Source organism: Pholcus phalangioides, unplaced genomic scaffold (assembly GCF_987345545.1).
Source record: "Pholcus phalangioides strain wild (caught in Gottingen) unplaced genomic scaffold, Ppha-v1.0 ptg000003l_1, whole genome shotgun sequence".
NCBI lineage: Eukaryota > Metazoa > Arthropoda > Arachnida > Araneae > Pholcidae > Pholcus > Pholcus phalangioides.
The window spans coordinates 6,718,960-6,735,020 of NW_028301596.1; the positions used below are offsets into that span (position 1 = coordinate 6,718,960).

The 16,061-nt window shown below is 36.3% G+C and overlaps 1 protein-coding gene across 3 annotated transcripts in view; it reads right to left on the bottom strand.

Annotated features, from left to right (window-relative positions):
* The window catches only part of LOC149087974 (high affinity cAMP-specific and IBMX-insensitive 3',5'-cyclic phosphodiesterase 8B-like), a 293,484-nt gene that overhangs the window by 50,234 nt on the left and 227,189 nt on the right, over positions 1-16,061 (bottom strand). The window lies entirely within an intron of this gene.

A 16,061-nucleotide genomic window follows, 5' to 3' on the forward strand; every position in this document is an offset into this window, starting at 1 on the left:
CCGGCCGCAAGGGGACGGTATAAAAAGTTAATTTTTTGTTACTTTAATAACTATACAACCTCTTGCAACATGAATGTCATATCTGAGTAGTACGCAATATTTAAATGCTTTTTTTCCGACTGGAAGTATGCCTCTAGGATTAACGGTTCTCCAGCAGAATGCCATACATCCAGAGGTGCCGACATGAAGAAAACATTGGAGGGGCTAAAAGTTGCTGGTCGTCCCATATATACGGGACTAAGTGCGTAGGCAGGAGGAGGAAGACGCATTGCAATGATTTTTTAGAAATTATTGTGGGGCTCAGCTTTCTTATAAAATTTATTTTGAGGGGGCTCAAATGCTCCAAGCCCCTAGGTTCCGGCGCCTATGCATCTTGTATATAAAATTAATTTTTTCTCTGTGTGTGTGTATGTATGTTCTTTACACAAATCCATAATTTTAGGCCGATCGTCACCAAATTTTGCATGTATACGAAACAGGATCAAGATTAAACGATATACAGGATACTTTATAAACTCGTCAGAGCCGGGCAAATGCCCGAAATGGGAGTAAAACCGTCGGGCAACAATCGTTTCTACGCCTCAACAGACTTTTAGAATATTTTTACTTTGGTTACCGTAGTTCCCAAAAAATGCGCTTCGGGCATATTTACTCTTTTACAATGTTTTGTAACTTCTTCAATTCTCCCAGTATATGGAGAAAACCCTGGCGGCATCGGGTATTATAACTAGTTGGTTAATACAGTATTTTATAAAATCACTCTAGCTTTATTATGTATCCCGGCGCTGCACTGGTTTTCTCTATACTAGGAGCATCAAAGCAGTGACAATTCATTGCAAAGCAATAAACATGTTTGAGACGCATTATTAGGGAACCACGGTAACCAAAGTAAACATTCCGAAAGTTATTGTTGAGGCCAACGTACCATTGTTGTCCGACAGTTTTTCGCCCATTTCGGGCATTCGCCCTACTCTGACGAACTTTTAAAGTAGCCTGCCGTTCAAGTCAGGTCCTGTTTCAATTATACTTGGGCGTTCACTCGCGTGAGTGACACACAGACAATCAATTTTATACATATAGATAGATATATATTTTTGAAATTTTACAACCGAATAAAGAAAAAACACGTATAAATATTTAAATACAACCATATAAAATTACGCTGTTGACATACACAGAATTCACTTACGATCATATTCTCACATGTATTTTTTAGTTGGTTAACATGAATGGTTGTACATTTGGAATTTTTAGAATGAGTTGATGTATTTGTGTTGTTTTATGATCTAGTATTGTAATATATTCTAGACTAGTGTTTAAGCGAAGTGCTTACGTTGCTACTTGCGACAGAGCGTGGGTGTCTCGCGGTTTCTCCAGTTTCTCCAGACTAGTGTTTATTGAGAATGTAAATATGTTGTGATTGGATCTAATGCTATTGCTTGTTATGATAGAAGCGCTCAGACATACACTGTCAGGTACTCAAACTTACAATTCCGGCACAACTCACCCCCCGTAGCAAATTTCCCGGGGCAATAGACCGGAGTTGTGCTCGGCTTAAAGAAAGATGAAAGCCCAGAATATAGGTGCGGACCTATCTGAGGCAATTTATTGTGTAGATTCGTTGGATCGTCACGTATTTCACACAGAACTATTTTTCCCATATAATTCGATTCTTGGGAGGGATGATCACCCTCCCTCTTCTGGATCCGGGCCCGGCCTAGGGTTACGGAGACCGATCTTATTTATAAAATTTTTGTTCATTATAAAACAGGTTTGAATAAATTCAAGAAGTAGAAAAGGGTCTCGCTCTTGCATGAGGGTAGGGGCCCCTGGGTAAGACGAGGGGGGGGGGAGGGACACGAGAAGAAAATAAAGTCTAAAGCGGGCCATGGGCTATAAAAAGGTTGATAACAAATGATTGAAATGATATTTTCAATAAAAAAAAAAGTCACAAATTAAATCCAACTAATTAATTAAAACTAAACAGCACAAAAACTCGTATCCACACAGTGCCGTAGCGAATTAAGGGGGTAAATGTTGCGTCAGTCACTTGTGCGCAATTCTCAATATAATCAACACGTACCATAAACTACTACATTTAAGAATAAGATAAGGAATATGTTTGACAGATATGAGGAAATATAAGGGATAAGAGAGAGAGATATATATACAAGAAAACGTCGAATTTACAGTTAATAATAATAATTGAGAGAAGAGAAAACACAGCGATAAAAACGGGACGAGTGATCGATATAACGATTATGAACGACCATCATCAGCATCTATCAGCTACTTTAATTGTTTATTTACTCTGAAAATAAAAATAAAAAGAAGAAAATTGATATTTGACTACGCCATTGAATCCATTATTGTGTCAGCCCAATCCCAGTCTAAAAAAACTCTTCTTATCTAAAACACATATTCAAACGTCATTCGTCAGATTGTTCGGATCAAGGTTATTCAAGTGTTAGATATCATTGAATATAACCGGATATTACGTCATTGAGAGGGGGGAGACGTTTATGTAATTGGTATTATTCTATGGGATATCATTTTTTTGTGTCCAGAGTTAAATTTCAAAAACATCATTAGGCTCTCTCTCTCTTTCATTAACCTTTAGCTTACCTTCTAAGTCAGTTTTACTAAGTCAGTTTAAAGGGGTTATCTACCCCCCCCCCTAAAGTCAGTTTTTAATGTTTTATACCGGTAATTCGGTATAGAGAATTATACAAAATCTTCGCCTTGAGATTCTCTATCAAAGTCTACAAGGCTTCCCTCGAAGAGATGACTCCTGTTCGAGAGCTGAGATGAATTTTACACAAATCTGTTTTTATTTATTACTAGCTATAATACCCGACGCTGCGTGGGATTTTTCTATACACTAGGAGCATCAAAAAGGTTACAAAACGCAAATGCAAAGGAGTAAACATGTCTAAAACGCATTGTTGGGGACGAGAAACCATTGTCGCCAGACAGCTTTTTTTACCCCATTTTGGACATTTGCCGGGCTCTGACGAACTTTTAAAGTAGCCTATTGTTCAAATCGGGCCCCATTTGGTATATATACAAAATTTGGCGACGGTCGGTCAAACATTGTAGATTTGAATAAAGAAATCACACGCACTCAAATAATAAATTTTATAAAAATTTTATAAATTGTATAAATTTTATATACGGATGCCGTAACTGAAATTCACTGTCACGAAAATTTTTGAATAATTTCTGGCGCAGTTCGTTTAACGTAAGCGTGGTTAATCAAGAAACGGTCGACTAATGGACGAGCTATGATCTTGGCAAAGTGAACACGAATTACCCAAGGCCAGGGTAACCACGGTCTTCTTATGATAAATACAGGAGTAAAAAACAGAATTTAAGATTAATTACAGATTCATGGAGGAATCCATTCTGGAAATCTATTATCCTTCCCTTGTTAGGGCCACGTATAATTTGACTTGCCACAAGGCGAGATTTTTCAAGGGCCCTCTCCCCCCCATGTTTAATTTCTACCTAGCAAACAAAATATAAACCTCCAGGTAAGGATTTCATATGGTCCCTGTATAATATGTTCACAGTAGTGAAAGACAATTTATTTTACACTCAAATAATAAATAAATAATAAAATTCATTGAGGAAGCCATAAATACTTTAGTAGCCCCCCCCCCCCCTACAAAATTTCTAGTAAAGGAAACAGAGTATAACGAAACTCACCCAGGGCTCCCCCATCTATAGCAATTTTCTACTTCATTAAAAGATGACATTATTCATCCGGAGCTGAAGCCTTGTCAGCCTCTGCCACATTAGCCAGGGCCAGATGGGGGGGGGGGGCGGATTATCGCACGTTGTTGTCGCATCTAATCCGAAAATTTTGTGAGTATTTCAGCGAATGACACATTCCAACACATTATGGAGCCCCAAGTGAAGTTGAAGAACATTATTTCCCCCCTATCCAAACCATCATTGTATGCCAATTAAACTGCCCACCGCGACATATACATATTCACATTATTTACTTATATTCAAGCACTGGAGAAATTAGCGAGCCGTGATTAGTCGCTGTGAAAGAGGGAGGTGGCAAGACGTCAAGACGGGGCGGAGCTTCCAGCGAAACCAAATGCTCGCTAGGAGTTTTTTTAGGGGATTTGTGTGGTTGATTTCAACAAATCCCTTCACCCCCTTCGTCACAAAGGTCGATAATTTTTCGATTATTTCTAATAACGAAAGTCACCCATCTCTCTCTTGAACCATCTCATTCACAAAAGATGATGAAGCTCCATTAAAAAAAAAGATTTTGTCCTTAATCCTTTCAGCGGTTTTTAAAATTTCACTGATCCGCATTATTACTGCAACAGTGGAAATTTCTGAACCCTCTGTAAAATGCCACTCCCTTTTTCAAGAATATATGTTTTTAATTTTTTGATTTTGCACAGCTGATAGTGCCTACCCTCCTCCCTACTCCAAAAAGAACAATAAAAAAAACCGAAGAAGAGAAAAACTCGGGCCTTTTTTCTATTATTTATACTGTACGCATATGCCTATGCTATCTCGAAGGGTAAAAAAGAAAACTACCGTCTCTACTTCTGTTATCAAACTTTGAATAAATGCTGACTTAGTCCACTGGTAGTTGATCCGACAGGCCAACAGGATGAAAAATATGTTTGACTGTTGAAAAAAACCATAACGCAGTATGTGGGCTCATAAAATTGCCGCAATAAAAGGTATCAAGTTAGGCGAGATATCTCGCAATTGTCGAAATAAAAGGTATCAAGAAAGGCGAGATATCTAGTAAATTCTACTATAATGGTCAAAATTCTTTTTATTAGAATATATAATAAAAGGGAGGGGGCGATTATTTCTTTCTCAATGATTGCGACCAATCACAAGACACTAAATAACTCCATTATTCCTATCAATGTAAGGTTTGCTAATATACAGTCGAGACAGCCTTTCACAAGTGTAGCGTAAACTAAATTATTTTCACATGGTCCTGACTCGTTCAGGTGACGGTGCTCGCTCAAGATACACTGATGACAGAAATAGTACCCACTATTTTCGTTTCTGTTACAGCAATATCACGTTCAAGTGACCCTCTTATTTTTTTTCGCCACGGTATTTTATGACAATTGTCCAGTCGCATGGGGGGCACGTGATACAGAGGATTCCAGGAGCTACGGGAACTGGAGTTTTAATGGCCAAACAAAGTAAAGTGATAAGACCCCCAAAGCAACAGCTCGTTTATTTGCACTTGGTAACTTCTCCATTTTTTTTCTTCCCCTCTTGTTATAGCCCTTCTCTCTATATATGAGTCTTGATGACCAATTCGGAAGACATCTTCTCCTTGAGGAGCAGGAGGCCATCTCAAAAGCCAAACTGCAGTTATCCTCTGGAATGATCTTTAGTTGTAGAAAGAGAAGAAGTCTCTTCTCTATATTTTTCCTTAAACTTTCTTTTATGTTAGCTCTATTTAGCCCGAAGTCACGAAAATGAAAAGTTTTTTTCCCCCTACTTCTTATCGTAGCGTCCAGTTTAGTCTATCGTTGGACGCGGACGGGGAAAATATGGATAAAAATTCTCCCCTTGAACACTTTTTAAGTGTATTTTCTTATTTCTAAGAAAGTGCATAATATTCTTCGCCAAACTTTCTTGGGTACATTATTAAAATATTCTTGTTACCATCTAGAGTAGGAAGGGAGGGGGGTGCTGAAACCATTTCACCCCGCGGAACTTGTTTATAAAGGGTGGTCGTATGTCCCGTATTTACGGGACGTTTCGTAATTTTGGCGGTCACGACTTTTTTTTTAATATAAAATGCTCCGTTTGTTTCCCCTTATTTTCAAAGAGATTTAAAGTAGCATTTCGAGGATTTAAAACAAGTTTTAAATTAATGAAGGAAATAATTTTTTTAAACTAATGAAAATTATGGTGTAATGAAAGTATTTGTTTTTGAGAACAAATGAAGGAAATAATAATAATAATAAGAGTGCGGGGCTCGGTGCAACCGCCCCCCCCCCCACCACTCCCCAAGAGCGGCTCTGTTTAGGACCGATTAGCTTGAGTAAATTATTTTAGCCACTAAAAATGATGAGTGCAATTAGGAATCTGTTGTTGGAACCAATACATATCAAATTTTATTCAATAATTTGTGAATTAATTATTTTAATTTAATAATTTACTTCACCTTATCCAGGTGCCCACCCATGCACTATACAAATTTGAGCTGTTCCAGCGACTTCCGATCATATTGACACGATTGTGTAATTACATCAACAGCGGTATAAATAAAATCCAATTAATTTTGCAGCTAATTAATCTTCAAAAGATTCTATTTTATTAATAAATTGCCATAAACAAACAAATTGAGTCGATCATTTAAAATTTATGTTTGATTCATCTCCAATTATATATTGTTTATGATGATTTAGAAAACACGAATCTTTAATTTTTTGATGATTCAAAGAAAAGTATTTACAAACTCTATTACGAGCCGTCAGATGGCGCTGCAGAGACAATATTTATATACAGGAATGTGGGCGGAAGATATTCGCGTAGGATTTGAAAAGCATCTGTGTGTGTGTGTGTGTTTGTGTCCAGGATAATCGAACACACACACACATCAGCACATCCAGTGTACTCAAACAATATCTTCCACGTGTGCACAGAAAAGATAATCAAAAATACTTATGAAAAATAAATGCATTTTAATTTAACTACTAACTACTAATTTAAATACAAGATATACGGAAAACTGGATGTTGTGAAGATATTTATTATTTCAGATGTTTATTTTTTAAGGAAGGAAAAAACTCATCTCTGCCTCCACCGGGAGTCGAACCCGGGTCCCTCGATTGCCGGACGAGTGCTCTGACCACTAAGCTACAGAGGAGATAGAGATTTTCCTTCGCTAGAGCGTGGCTAGCTTAGTGGTCAGAGCACTCGTCCGGCAATCGAGGGACCCGGGTTCGACTCCCGGTGGAGGCAGAGATGAGTTTTTTCCTTCCTTAAAAAATAAACATCTGAAATAATAAATATCTTCACAACATCCAGTTTTCCGTATATCTTGTATTAACAAGTGGAGAGCGACATTCATGTCATACTAATTTAAATACTACTAAGATTTTTTTATTCAGAAATTTTCGAAAACAAACGCAAAAGAGACATAATGATATCTAAATTTCAAAAATTCAATTATAATAATGTGAATTTATGAGTTGATAACTACTCTGTCATAATAGCTCATACGTAGTGAAATGAAAGACCTTATATTGTTTGAAAGTTTTATTTCTTCAGAAATAATTTTTTTCATGGAATATTAGTTTCCATTAATTCCGAAATTATTTTATCATGGAATATGAAATTTTATTAATTCTGAAATTAACTTTTTCATTGAATACGGATTTTCATGAATTCTGAAGTGATTTTTTGCATCAAATATGAATCTTCATTAATTCTGGAAAATATTTGTGTCAATGATTCTGGAAATATTCCTTCCAATAATTCTGAAACAATTTCTTTCAATAATTATAGAAATATTTGTCATTGATTTTGAAAATATTCGTCATTAATTAAATTTTTTTTTCATTAATACTGAAAATATTTTTTTCATTTTCATTAAAATATTTTTGTTAGTAATGCGATATGGGAATGTTTTCCATTAATTATGAATTTTCACTACCAACTGAACCTCTTAACTGAGCGTTCGCAGAAAGAGTAAAGCTGAATTCAAGTAAATCGTGAGCAAAAGAAAACATTATAATCCAAAACCATTAATTTATCTGAGAAAGACAAAAATTTGACAGTATAATTACAACAAAATAGTGTATATAAATGATAGGAGAAAAATTAATGAAACAAAATTCGATAAAGTACAAAATTAATATCGAATACGGTTAAAAAAATCTTTTTAAATACAATTTTCATATTTATTATTTTTGAATTTTTTTTTAAAACAATCGATTGTAGCATATAGGGATTTATCGATTCTCATATTATTGAGCTGGTTTTGGAAAGAAAATTTAAGGGACGTGCAAGTGAAATCGAAATGGCCTCGTTCAGATTCACTCAACAATCGATCAGTTCAGCTTGATGAAAAACAAAAAAAAAAATAGTAAAAGAATAGAGAAGAAACAATCGATTAGTGATGCGGACCATATGCATGGGAGATAACAAGAAGTTATTGACAATCGATGGAGTATCGGTTAACAATAAAACAAACTCCTTTTTCTCTGAACATGGCGCGTTGTGTATAAAAGCATATCTCTTTCTCTATTTATTACTTCTTTTAAATGCGTTGTTTCGAAATAAGCAATGATATACAAATATGCGCTCAAACTGAACGTGTAATTTGCATACTTGATGTTACTGTGACTGCAGTATTCAGAACGGTATGAATTCCGGGGGAAAAAATAGATTACTTCAGAATTATTCTACTTTTCTAGGTAAATAACGGTGTGGTTCGTTTGAATACGGTCCTTAATCGACGATTTCGTCATACGTCGAGTCACGATTACACGTAATTTACGATAAAAACCTACCATCATTCATGATAATTATGTCATTATTTGAGCAAAAATGATGAAATTTGAACGAAAATCTGTGGATGTTTGTATGAAAATATATTGATATCCTTAAATACAGTCACTATAGCGACCTCGGTTGTAGTGACGCTTAGACTTTAATAATTGATGGTTCCAGCTGATTCCTGTAGATACTAATGTTAATGAGTAGGGCTCGGATTTCTATGATTTTGCATGTTTAGCTATTTTTACGCGATAGAGTTTTTTTCATGATTTTCACTAATTTTAAGGGCCGTTGTGTAGCCGAATGGTCATAGTGACGGACCCGGGTTCGAACCCCATCGTCGCCATAGTGGTAATCTGTGCTGAAGTTGGTTCGCAACTTCGAAGCGTGAATGCGAGTCGATATCCCCGTTTAAAGTCTCGCCACAGAGAGCAATAGATATATACTATTACAATTATAATAGTACTCTCCAACGATACTATTATTCAATCATTACACTCCACTCATGCTTAAGAAAATAGATGGTAGCATTACACATAATAAAACCCCATTACATAAAAACAAGCTTCACGGTAAGTTCACAACACATTCCAACATGTTCCAATTCGTTAGAATTCCCGCAGAGGAATGTGGGCGAGGTGCTTGTCTGGTTTAGAAGTAGTAATTTCACGGCATTTTTCATGAGTTTTCTCATTTTGCACATTTCAGCAGAACAACGAAGAGAGATTTTTTCCTTAGAGCTCACTCTTCACTGGCTTATTTCCAGCACTATGAATTTTTTCAAAATATTTACAATAATTGACAATTTTATTTACCTTTGGCATCGCTTTTGGCAATGACTAATGATTTTCCAGTGGAATTCAGAGGAAAAGTAAATAAATACACACAAAAAACGCAAAGTAAAAATATATCGTTGAGAATATGTAATATTTTCATAAGGATGGCTGATGACATAATCATCATTCAATGAATATTCATTCCCAGATGTGTACGATATGTGCTCAGTGGTTTTACTTCGTGAATACAGAGTACAGTAGAATCCGGACTATCCGTTCTAATGTGGCAGAAGGACGGGCCGGATAACAGAAAAGCTGGATAGGCTGCAGTTCTATAAATGCTCACTTCCTACCTCTTCGTCCTCCTCAAGAATATAACTATTGTTACGAAAATGATGTAAATGGTTCCTATTTATTATTTATTATATATCATTTTTCGCCTGTAAATAGTCATTATCTTATGTAAAAATGAAAATTAACGCATTCTCTTCTGTAAATATCGCTGAATTAGCAACAAACTTAGCGAAGTTTGGTGACAGCTCCGATGATTTGGCGACATCATGACGCCAAGAGACAGCCGCGGATAGTCACGAGACGGATAGTCCAGATTCTACAGTATTTTAATTCTTTGCAGACTTGCTGTAGCACTTAACGTGCTGCCAAATGCTGTTCATAAGCAATGATCGGCAATTCCATCGACGATAGGCATAATTTTTAGCGAGAATTATCAAGATCTCGTGTTTAAGATCCCGATTCCCCTTCATTTTTCTCGATGAAATATGGTCGCAATCTTTCAAACGTCAACCTCGGTTATAACGACAAAATTTCACGGAAACTTCGATGTCGTTATAACCAAGTTTGACTGCATTTAAATTTACTTTATTCCCAATGGAATTTTTTTCCTCTTTTTTTTTTTTTAAATTTTTAAAATATTTTTCGTTTAATTATAACTAATTAGTTTCGATATTGATGGGCTGCCATTTTTTTTATTATTATTATTATAAAACGCAGACTTCACTATTGAAAAAATAATAATTTAATTAAGAAAGAAGCCACACTCGTCGGATGAGGAAAAAAAAAGATGAGGGTTAGATTATTAAAAGTCATATTTTAAGATTAAAAAAAGTTGATTAATTAGCCAATTAAAGAATCTTACTAGACAAATATGGTTGTTGCGTGGGCGGGAAAAATGTTACTGAGTAAAGGTCATGTTTATCTTGAAGAATTTGTATCAGAGGCGCCGACATGAAGAAAACGTTGGGAAGGGGACTGGAAGTTGCCAGTCGTCCCGTATATACAGGACTAAAACGCGTACTCGGGAGGAGGAAGGGCGTGGTGCATTGCATGTTCATTAATTATTGGGGAGGCTCAGCCCCGTTACAAAATTTATTGGAGGGCTCAAATGGCTTCAGCCTCTAGGATCCAGCCCCTATGATTTGCATGATATCGCCGAATCTCGATCAAAATTAGTCGTTAGTCGGACATCATCAAAAGTTTTAAGATTAGTTTATTGAATTGAAAAATTCATTTTTTCACAAAATTGGCTGAGTTATGAAATACTAAATTTTCTAAATTTTATGCGAATTCCTCATCAGGAAACACAGTCAAGGTTTAACCCTGTGTATCCGACATTGTGAAAATTAAAATAAGAAGAAAATTATAATACATTAAAATAAAAGTACAAATGCGATGATAATATATACGAAGATTTTTTTTTAACACAACGGGCTATTGAGAAGATATATTTCGGAAAGAGAGAAAATTCAACTGCCTTTTTTGCGGTTAATCGAACCCACGTCCTTTCACTTTCCGGGTGTACGCACTAGACTACAAAGGCAACGCGTCGCTCAATCTTTCGTTGCAGCTCGCGTGCACTGAAAGGTACAGTACATGGACGGCCGGACCTGACTCGGGCCAAGCTCACAATTGCTGAGGCTGCCACCAGATGGCTACTTATAAAAGGTTGACGTCACTATCACGAAAAACTCTTCGTATGGTAGCGGAGAGAGTGACGTCATCCTTTCATAATAATATATAGTTATCATGTAAATTGCTTGGTAGGTCACTTTAGTTCTAATTAAAGACAAAAAACAAGTTTTTTAAAGCAATTATTTCAAAACAAATTATCTAACCTGGTACTGTGAAGTACCGTTAGATTATAAAGGGGGCAGGACTGCGGGCCACGTGTGACCCTCGAGGCTCTTTGCAGTCGCTCGCCTACGAAAAGAAGCAAATAGTTACAGGATATATAGAAACTACAAAACAAAACCCTCAATGAAAAAATTTATTCCAGAATCAGTGAAAGAAATAATAATTTCGGGATAATTTTATAGAAATATTTTCAGAATTATTTTAAATAAATAATTTCAGAACTGATGGTAATTCATATTTAATGGAAAATTTTTTGATGGAAATTCATATTTAATAAAAAAATTCCAGAATCTTTTCATGGAAATTCATATTTAATGAAAAATTTCCACAATTTTTTGATGAAAATTCATATTTAATGGAAAAATTTAGAATCAATGAAAATTCATATTTAATGGAAAAATTTAGAATCAATGAAAATTCATATTTAATGGAAAAATTTAGACTCAATGAAAATTCATATTTAATGGAAAAATTTAGAATCAATGAAAATTCATATTTAATGGAAAAATTTAAAATCAATGAAAATCCATATTTAATGGAAAAATTTAGAATCAATGAAAATTCATATTTAATGGAAAAATTTAAAATCAATGAAAATCCATATTTAATGGAAAAATTTGGAATCAACGAAAAAATAGTTTCAGAATAAATAAAATTCTCAAACAATATATGGCGCCCTATCTGACTCGGCACCCTAGCACCGTTGAGACGCCATGCACTGTATGAATCTAAATTCTAGATATCTCAGTACACACGTATTACTTCAGTTAGACTTTAAACATCACGGAGATTTTTTTTTTTTTGGCGCACAATGGCTGAAAGGCTGAACACCAGTGCTTTAAAGCAGGGGTGCACAGCCTCCGGCCCGAGGGGCGAATGTGTTTCATCCGGTCCGCGGAAGATGTTTCGGTAGAAACGCGTATAAACACATTCTTACATATCGATACATACCACGATCAATACCTTGGCTGGCCATATTTCCTTCTTAAAAAATACGGGAAATACGAGACAGAACCCATGTAAATTATCGCCAAAAAACCACTGTCAAAGGCGCGTAAAATTGCCAGTTATAGCCAACAAAATTCTCAGAGGCAAGTATAGTTGAAAATTAGAGCCAACTTTTTTTTTAAAGGCAAATAAAGTTGCTAATTATAGCCAAACAGATTATCGAAGGTTTTTTTTTAAAGATGCCAACTATCGCTAAAATTACCGAAAAACTCGCCAATAACGGGAAATATAGAGGGTGCTAAATGAAAGTCGCAATGGATTTAAAATATGTGACACGGATTTACATCTGTAATTAATTACGATAGAATCATATTTATTGAATAGTGGCAATATGCCAATGAGCATGTCGGAATGTAAAGCATGCAATAAATCTTTCTTTTTCAACGTTAGGTGCAAATTGGAACAAGAGACGAACATTCTTAGGAATTTCTTAGAAAAAACGAAGGTATAATTTTATTTGAATCCATTATGTATATTATCAATTACACGGGTGGATAATTTTATCATCTGCCTGCGGACCATAGGTTGAGAAACGCTGGCTTAGAAGAAATGTCTTAGTACGCAGACGTGTCCTGTAAGTGCCAATGCGGCCATTATCTCATCAACCTTCCATCGTAGAAATATGATTCCAATTTAAAAATGCTCAAATGGGGTTGTTGAAAAATTACCCTGTACCAGTTTTGAGAGTGAAAATTCAGTGTGTAACAAAGTAAAAAAGAATCTAATTTTTTATACGGTCCCTCCACGAGTCTTCCAAGTTCCAATTAAAAAGTTGTTGCCCTGTCTATCCTGACAGCCAACAAAAAAAATTCCAAGTTTCTAAGTATAATATGAGAGGGAAAAGAAGCATTGTCAGTTACGTTTTGCTGTTATTTCATAACTTTTCTCCGATTTTTGAATTGAGATATGTTAGTGATATTAGCTTGAGATATTGCACTTCGAAACATGGAACTTTTTCATCTTTTAGCTTCAGGAGATACAGGGCAACAACTTTCTGACTGGAAGTTGGAGGACAAGAGGATCGTATAAAAATTTAGATTTTTTTTTTACTTTGTTACACACTGAATTTTCACTCTCAAAACTGGTACAGGATAATTTTTGAACGCCTTTCGAGCATTTTTTAAATTTTAATTATACCTCTACAACAGAGACGGGTTATGAGATAAAGGCCACATCAGTACTTACAGGACACCCTGTATTTGAAAAGCAGGTTATTCCCCCCCCCCCTTCCCTTAAAAGAGTTTCAAAACACGTGGGGCAATAGAGAAACAAATGCTTGAAACACAGTTAAAAACCTATTGTAAATCACGGAAGCTTATACCGTTAAAACAAACATCGCATGTGAAAGGGTAAAAAAAAAACTAAAAGAAACGTCGACAACAAATTCGTTTTCTTGAAGCTGGTGCAGTGAAAAACGTTACACGTACAGAGGCCTGTATATGTTTCCTTGGGAAGGGCACAGGAACTCGTTGTTTATTTCTGAAGCTATTTCAGGAAACGAGAGAGAGAAACGAAATGGATGATCATCGTCTACGAGAGAGAGAGTATAGAGACTTTTCCCCCCCGCCATACAAATTATTTTAACTTCTAGACATAAATAAAATAAACACTCGACGTGGTTTGTGCTCTCTGGTAGAACGGCTTCCAATTCACAAGATTTTTATGAGACCAGTCATTTATAGGTAAGACTGAGCTACTTTGTAGTCGTATGATTCAAAATAAGGCACCGCACTTAACTTTCGACAGCTCCAGAAAATTCGGCAAAACTTTAATATACACAGGGTGAATGCGACCCGTTCTGCTAAACGAAAGGGGGGGGGGGGATGATAGATGAGCCCAAGTAGAACATGAAACACCCTACCAACCCTGTCCAACCGTTGATTATGAAAAGAACATGCATGAAGGGTGGAAAAAAAAAAACTCGAATTTGTGACGTTTCCGAAAATCCTAAACAGAAACTAAGCACATATTTGAAAAGAACAGAAAAAATCCTATGAAGTTGCAACCAGTTGAAATCCGAGGATGTGGACTCTCGCCCTTATGTGGTGCTTTGCATCAGTCCGGGGTTGTGAGCGGTTCTATCTATCTGTAAAGTTGCAACAATATCATCGAAATATTTGGATTTAATGACGAGGGCGCTGGAAGATTGGCGAAATTCAAAATCGAATTTCGAGAGAAAGAGCCTACAATAAACCATATCGGTTTTCAGGTTCAGGAGAAATTCAGCCTTTCGTTTGCAATACATCACTGAAATTACGTTCGTCGAAGCAATTTTAGTAGGTAGATTTAGGCGACATTTTCGATTTTTCACTTCAGTAATCTCCCAGCTCGCGCGCTTGTAGCCAGGGCCGTCGCAAGAGCATCATGAGGCCCCCGGGACAAGTGATTTTTCTGAAGCCCTACCGCACAAATTCTCGAAAAATTCAACTATTTCTGGTTTTTCCAAGGCCAACCTCTTCTCTTGAGGCCCCCGGTCCGTGCCCGAGCGGGACCATGTGTCAAGACGGCACTGTCCGTATCTCGCCAATTAAATACAGATATCTTGATAGAACCGCTCACGACCCCGGACTGATGCAAATGATGCAAAGCAACTTACTTCCGTTACCTCAGTTAGTTTTGGACCCTGTCTTGCCCCGTGCTCGAAAGTATCAAATCACTCGCGTCGTTTTCCCCATGAAGACAGCTATCAAGTCGATGTAACGTACGCGCCATTTGACTAAAAATGGATACCTGAACCCAATGACCAGGGAGTAAAATTACACGTGCGCCCAGTGGAACATAAGGGCTGGAGACCGTGGCTTGGGATTTCAGAAGAAGTCAGGAGAAGACTTGTGTGGCTTTTAATCTTGTAAGAAGATGAAGTTGGCATGTTGAGGTGGAAGATTCGAGAATGATCTAAATACACCATATATACCAAATATGTACTACGCCTTCACTGTGACGGGAACTTAGGAAACAAAGCCTCCGTCCACAGTGCTGGGCATTCACATTTGAATTCCTCACATACACAACAGTATTATTTACATAATATAAGTTTCCCTAATTTACATAATTGGGAATGCACATAAACATTACTATAAATACAATACATACTGGGAGCAAATATCATTATGTGCTCATACGAATGTAAGAGGTGGTGTAACCTATCTACCACCTTTTATGGCAACTTTACTGCAAAATCAAATTGTCGCCAGAATCTGTAACCACCAATTCCGAATTTTCGTCGAATATCTACTTCGACAAACGCTAATTTCAATGTGTATTGAGAAAAAAAAACAAAAAAACAACAGAATTTCTCTCCTGAACTAGAACACCGCTTGTAGCTCAACATTAAATCCTGACATTTCGGTAAAAGCGGTGTCACCTTATAGGATTTTTTTTCTACTTTTTTTAAACATGAGCATAATTTGCATGTAGGTGTTTCAAAAACTTTACTGGAATTCGGTTTTTTTCATACTTGATGCATTTTCTTTCCATAATCGATTATCCACCATAACTCGAAAATAGTAACGGTTCCAGATAGAACAGGATTGGTAGAGTGTTTCAATGTTCCACTTGGGCTTGTCTATCACCCCCTTCTGTTAGGTAGAATAGGTCACGTTCATCCTGTAT